The sequence below is a fragment of the Mandrillus leucophaeus genome, unplaced genomic scaffold (assembly GCF_000951045.1).
Source record: "Mandrillus leucophaeus isolate KB7577 unplaced genomic scaffold, Mleu.le_1.0 Scaffold238, whole genome shotgun sequence".
NCBI lineage: Eukaryota > Metazoa > Chordata > Mammalia > Primates > Cercopithecidae > Mandrillus > Mandrillus leucophaeus.
This window is the reverse complement of record NW_012102454.1, coordinates 2,275,936-2,283,317: the sequence shown is the minus strand read 5'-3', so window position 1 is coordinate 2,283,317 and position 7,382 is coordinate 2,275,936.

Genomic DNA, 7,382 nt, shown 5'->3' with positions numbered 1-7,382 from the left:
GGAGAATCACTTGAACCCAGGGGGCGGAGGTTGCAGTGAGCTGAGATCACGCCACTGCACTCCAGCCTGGCGACAGAGCAAGACTCTGTCTCAAGCAACAGCAACAACAACAAAATAAAATTAAAAAAAAACTCTCCAGGCAGTTTTGACATATCCCTAGGATAAGTACCACTGATTAGTAGTGTTTTGTTTGTGTTTTGCCTAACAGAAGTTTTAAATTTTTAATGTAGTCAGATTTGTCCTATTTCTGTCATTCTATTCTTTAGTACTGCAATAAGAAAAGAGTCTTCCTCAGCCCAAATGTATCAGTTATCTATTGCTGCACAAGAATCTGCTCTCAAAACGTGGCTTAAAACAATAGCAGTATACTACTTGTTTCAATTATCCGGATGGCATTTAGGTGGAGCTCAGCTGGGTGGTTTTCCTGCTGGTCTCACCTGGGATCACTTACACAACTAAAGCTGACAGCTGGTCCTGGCTTTGGGTTGGGGCATGAAGGAGTTCCGGAAATTCCACCCCAAAATAAGCCACTTTGGACTTCAAACTGAGGGCACTTGGGGAACAGCAAATGCAGGAAGGAGAGTCCTCTGAGCTTCCCTCATCTGCCTGAAGACAGAGCCTTCTAAAGAAACTCAGTTTTCATGAATTCCCTCTCCAGGAATCTCATCAGTCAAGGCTGTTTAACTCAGATCACAGGAGAGGAAGCTGGAGGTCAACAGTATGTCAACACTTTGTCCCAGGCTGTCACTTGTTCTTCTGCAGGATCATCCATCATTCCCCAAAAATCACTTAGTCTCCCCTCCACTGCCTACATCCCCTCTTCCCTATGAGGAGGGTATATACGCTTCTAGATCTCACTGGGTTGGAGAATATTCACTTTTCCTTCCTGCAATGCTCCCATGCTTGTAATAAATTGATATACCTTTTTTCCTGTTAATTTGACCACTGTCAGCTTATTTCATCGACACAGTTACTGAATCCTCAGGAAGTAGAGACATGTTTTTCTCTCCCCTATAGGCACCTCGGTTCTGCACCACATGGCCTCTCATCCTCTAAGAGGTTAGACTAGCCTCCTTGTGTCATGGTGGCCTCAGGGCTCCAAGAGGGCCAGGTGGAAGTTGCAACATCTCTTAAGGTAGAGGCTCCAGAGCGGACATGATATTGCTTCTTCTGCACTATATTGGTCAAAGCAGGTCATGAGGGCAGCCTAGCTTCAAGGGATGACATCTTTGTTGACTTCACTTCTTGATGGAAAGAACAACAAAGCCACATTGCAAAGGAGGATGGGGATGGGGAGGTGTGACTCATTGGATGCCATTCTTGTAACAATCTAACACACCAAGATGTTAAATTCACTCTTCTATGAAGTCTTCTAGTACTTTTTTTTTTTTTTGAGACAGAGTTTTGCTCTTGTCACCCAGGTTGGAGTGCAATGGTGCAATCTTGGCTCACTGCAACCTCCTCCTCCTGAGTTCAACTGATTCTCCTGCCTTAGCCTCCCAAGTAGCTGGGATTACAGGCATGTGCCACCACACCTGGCTAATTTTTTGTATTTTTAGTAGAGATAGGTTTTTACCATGTTGGCCAGGCTGGTTTCGAACTCCTGACCTCAGGTGATCTACCTGCGTTGGCCTCCCAAAGTGCAGGGATTACAGGTGTGGGCCACCGTGCCCTGCCCTACTACCTTTTTTTAAGGTAAAATTTACATAATGTAAAATTAACCATTAACCACTTTAAAGGGTATAATTTAAAGAGATGATCCATATCATCTCTATCTAGTTCCAGGATAATTTTATCACCCCAAAGGGAAAATCCATACCCATTAGGCAGTCACTCCCCATTCTCCCCTCCTTGCTGCCTCAGCACCTGGCAACCACCAGTCTGTTTCGTTTCTCTATGGATTTATCTATTCTGGAGTCTTCATACAAATGGAATCATACAACATGTGGCCTTTTGTATCTGGCTTCTTTCACTTGCCATCATGCTTCCAAGATTTATCCGTGTTGAAACAGGTATCAGTGCTTCATTCCTTTTTATGGCTGAATAATATTCCACCACATGGACATAAGACAGTTTGCTTGGCTATTCATGTGTTGGATATCTGAGTTGCTTCTACCCTTTTGGCTATCATGAATAACACCACTCTGAGCATCCAGTACTCTTTTGATTCTTCTTACGTTGAAATCATTTCCACATCTGGGATTCAATTTTGTATGTGGTTTGAGGTAGGAAATTTCACTTCATTTCTTCCACTTATACCTATGTATTTTATACACTATTCTTCTTATACTGACTTTATCTTCGTCTTTTGTTAAGTAACAGTGTGTGCCCTTGAGAGGTTTTAATTTTTTATTGTTTATTTTTTGAGACAGAGTCTCACTTTGTCACCCAGGCTAGAGGGCAGTGACATGATCTCAGCTCACTGCAACCACCGCCTCCCAGGTTCAAGTGATTCTCCTGCCTCAGCCTCCAAGTAGCTGGGATTACAGGCATGTACCACCACACCTGACTAATATTTGTATTTTTAGTAGAGATGGGGTTTTACTATGTTGGCCAGGCTGGCCTTGAACTCCTGACCTCAGGTGATCCACCCGCCTCGGCCTCCCAAAGTGTTGGGATTACAGGCATGAACCACCACGCCCAGCCTTGAGCAGGTTTTTAAAGGGATTTTTTAAGAGATGGAATCTTGCTTTGTCACCCAGGCTGGAGTGCAGCGGCACAATCATAGCTTACTGCAGCCTTGACCTCCCAGGCTCAAGTGATCCTCCTGCCTCAGCCTCCTGAGTAACTGGGACTACAAGTGCAAAGTATCACCCCTGACTTGGGCAAATTACTTACCTTTTTTGTGCTTTAATTTCCTCTTCTGTAAACTGGGGATAGTAATGGTAACCTACATAGGGTTGATGTCAGGATTAAACGAATTAATACATGTAAAGTGTTTAGAACACGGTATAGTCTGTAGCAGGTGCCCAGTAAGTACCTGCTGTTACAGTCAGTAATTCCAAATTTCCACATAGGCAAGGGTCTACTTTCTGTTCTGTTGTCTTACTTCTCTATTTCAAGTTTTAATCAGCATCCCAAGTCCACTTTCATTGTTCTTTTTCAAATCATTTTTTAGTTCATCTTAGTCCTTTGGAATTCTTCCAATTGAATTTTATCAAGTTATTCTCCCTAAATCCTGCTGAGAACTTTATTGGAGTTACATTTACAGATTAATTTAGGAGGAATTGAAATATTGTTATTACTAAGTCTTCCTATGCCAAAACACATCTCTTCATTTATTAAGCTCTTATTTTATCTCCCGTGATAGAGTTTTATAGATTTTTTAATTTTATAAAGGTGTTGCAAATTTCTTTTCCTGGATATTCTTTTCTGGGATATTTTATATTTTTGTTGTTATGTTGCATATTTTTACTTCATTATATTTATTTTTATTTATTTTTTATTTAAAAAAATTTTTTTATTGTATAGAGACAGGGTCTTGCTATTGCCCAGGCTGCTCTCGAACTCCTGGTCTCAAGTCATTCTCCTGCCTTGGCCTCTCAAAGTGCAGAAATTAAAATCGTGAGCCACAGTGACCAGTCCTTGTTATATTTAACTAGCTACTATTTTTATATGGGAAAACTACAGATCTCAGTGCTTTTTTTGTGATTTTCTAATAGTTTTTCATTCATTTAATTTTTTGAAATCAGATAATTGCCTTCTTTTCTCTTTTTCCATCATTACATGTATTTTTTTTTCTTGATTAATTGTACAGGCTAAGACTCTCGGAGCAATATTGGATAACAGGCAATGGTGGTGCTAAAAGGGGGTTTGAGGAATGGCAGTGGGAGGCAGGGAGTGTGCCTGCAGAGCAGCATGAATGGGTGTTTCCCGGAGGGAAGGTGGTCACGTGTCTAGGGAATGCTCCAAAGAAAGGAAAGGATGGCCTCGAATCCAGAGTGAGGGTTGTGCCTTGGATTAGGTAAGTGGTGAACAGTTATTAGCGCTTTCTGAGCATCAGACTGGCACAGTCAGGTCATATTTTAGAAGGACTGCTCAGGTAGAGGTGACCACAGGGAGGAGAGACCCAGACAAGGGTGACCCATTAAGTCTTTATGAAACATTAAAGGAGAGGCGCTGAGGATGGGAGCTGAGTGCGGCTGTGATGGAAGACGCCAGGAGAGTCTATGGAGATTAGTGTCTTAAACCCCTGTGGCCCCACACATGTGGAGAGCAAGTTCATGCTTCTTCCTAAGAGGTTCAAGTGAAGCAAGGACCGAGCGATTTTCTGTCTGATATCAGGCCCTCCCTGATGGCTGGCCCCAAGGGCGACCTCTGTGATCCTTCCTGTCTCACCCTGGAAAAGAATGTCTATATTCTCACTTTATACTTCCAAGCTGTGCCTTGGTTTTGTGGGTTTCATTTTTGTTATTTGTTATTGCATGTAAAATAAATAGCAATGCATAAAAACTCAAATTTTTCAGCTGGGCATGGTGGCTCATGCCTGTAATACCAGCTATTTGGGAGGCTGAGGTGAAAGGATTGCTTGAGTTCAGGAGGTCCAAGCTGCAGTGAGCTATGATTGCACCTCTGCATTCCAGCCTGAGTGACAGAGACCCCGTCTCTTAATAAAAACAAAGAAACATCCAAGTTTTCAGGCCTCAAAGGGCTGCGGCCCCAGCTTTCAGTGTAACTCATCGCACAAATCATTGGTGGTAACTCAACTTTGTCCTTCTGTGGTCAAGGTTCCCCCAACTGTCTCTGTTATCTAACCTTCCTTGGTTCAGCCCCGTATGGGGCTGGGAGCACAGTGGTCATCAACAGGTCGATGCAGATGGCTGGACCTCAGCAGCAGAAGAGCAAGAGGAGTCAGAGGATGAACCTCCATCTGGAAACTGAGAGGAGAAGCCAGCCCAGGCCCATGCAGGAGGGAGCAGCTACTCTTCCCAGCAGGGGCAACAAGGAGGGGTAGGAGCAAGCAGATCGGGAGAGAAGGAGCAGCCTTCATGGGACAGAGAAGGGAATGGGCTGATGGGAGCTGGCAGGGCTTCTGTGATGAGTTTGGGCAGTGGGGTGCAGTTTTTTTTCAGATGGAGTCTTGCTCTCTCACCCTGGTGGGGTGCAGTGGTGCAATCTCGGCTCACTGCAACCTCCAATTCCTGGGTTCAAGTGATTCTCCTGCCTCAGCCTCCCGAGTAGCTGGGATTACAGGCATGTACCACCATGCCTGGCTAATTTTTGTATTTTTGGTAGAGATAGGGTTTCACCAGGTTGGCCTGGCTGATCTCGAACTCCTGACCTCAAGTGATCTGCCTGCCTCAGCCTCCCAAAGTGCTGGGATTACAGGCTTGAGCCACCGCACATAGCTGGGTGCATGTTTAAAAAACAGAGGTTTGCTGGGAGGTGGAGGTTGCAGTGAGTTGAGGTCACGCCACTGCACTCCAGCCTGGGTGACAGAGTGAGACTCTTTCTCACAAAGTAAAACAAAAACAAAACAGAAGTTTGACCTGAGAAGTGGAGACACCTCAAAGTCCTAGAGGGAAACACCCAGGGGGAGGACAAGGCCCAGCAGAAAGACCTTTGTCCCTCTGACCCCAGGTCCCACCAAGGAATCCAAGCTCTGGTAGTGGGGCGTTACCTAGACCCCACTCTCAAGCCATACTCTGGCTCTGCTGGGCTTCCAACTGGCCCTGGCTGCCCCTGGTTGTCTTTATTTTCATAAGGATGAAAGCAACGCAAGTGTCCCTGGCTTCTGGGACATCAAGGTCCAAGAATGATGGTAGGCAGTGGATAGACCCCAATTTTCTGCCCAAATCCAGCCTGGAATTCCCGGCTGGGGGCTTTGACTTGGAAGCTGGCACCAGGGTGTCTCATGGGGATGCAGGTGATGGCTTGAAACAGCCTTTGCAAAAATTACGACAATGAGAGGAATCTGACCCACTGACTCTATCTTGCTTTTAACCTCTAAGCTGCCCTTGTTCATTTGTGGGCATAGACCAAGCTAACTTATGGAAGGAACTAACTTTATAGTTTAACTTTGAAACAAAGATGGTAACAGCCCCTTCCTGAAACGAACTCCCTCCTTGTCTGGGGACCAGACCACCTATGTAAAACTAACGAATTAGCCACAGGATTAGAAATTATGGCTTAGGAGTCATGCAGCCAGAGGCCACAGGATTCCTAGCCTCCCCAGTTGCTCCTATGGATAACATCACTATCATCAAACCCAAGATTGGTGTTCGAGACAGTTTTCAGACCCTGCATTCCAATGGACCAGCTGGTGCCACCCAGACTGGTAAACTGGCTCAACTAGTTCTATGATCCTATCTAGTAACAGAAGACAGCAACAAGAATCCACTTCAATCCCCCTATGATTTCATCACCAACCCAACCAATCAGCATTCTCCACTTCCTAGCCCCTGTCCACCAAATTATCCTTTTAAAACCCTAGTCTCTGAATGTTCAGGGAGACTGATTTGAGTAATAAAGCTCCAGTGTCCTGTTTATCTGGCTATGTATTCACTAAAGTCTTTCTCTATTGCAATAATGCTGTCTCAGTTGATTGGCTCTATCTAACTAGCAGGTAAGAAAAACCCATTGGGCAGTTACAGGCTGCTGAATGGACAAGGCTGCTCTTCCCACACCTGACAGTACCTCAGCCTCAGCTGGCAAAGCTCATCACTTCACCTGAAAAGGGAAAAAACCCGGATCTATCTCTGGCAATAGAAGGAGCAGAGTTTTCCGAAGCATCTAAGACAGACCCCAGACCCTGAACAAGGTAGGAGACCACTCATCCCGACAACTGTTTACTCTGATTATGGGGTTATGAGCCCTGCTTCAAGGGAGAACTCTGAAGTTGCAGCTTTCTCTTTCCATGACAGACCTTGGCTCATGGACCACACTCCTGCCCCCTCTCTGCTTGGCTTGTGGTTCATGGTCTGCATGAAGAACCAACCTAAGTCTGGTTTTGGCTTTATTTATTTTCGAGACAGGGACTTACTCTGTCACTCAGGCTGGAGTGCAGTGGCACCATCACAGCTCACTGCAACCTCGACCTCCCAGGCTCAAGCTGTCCTCCTGCCTCAGCCTCTGGAGTAGCTGGGACTACAGGTATGCACCAACACACTCAGCTAATTTTTAAATTTTTTAATTTTTTTTTTTTTTAGAGACGGGGTCTTGCTGTGTTGATCAGGCTGGTTTCGAACTCCTGACCTCAAGCAATCCTCCCACCTTGGCCTCCCAAAAGTGTTGGGATTATAGGCGTGAGCCAGTGTGCCTGGCCTGGCTTTATTTTCCAGTGCTTGCCCTTGCAGGAAAGGGAGCCTATTGGCAATTGATGCAGAGGAAGTGTTTTAATTAACGGAGCTGGCCTGAACATCAGGCTGGTGCAACTTTAGTCA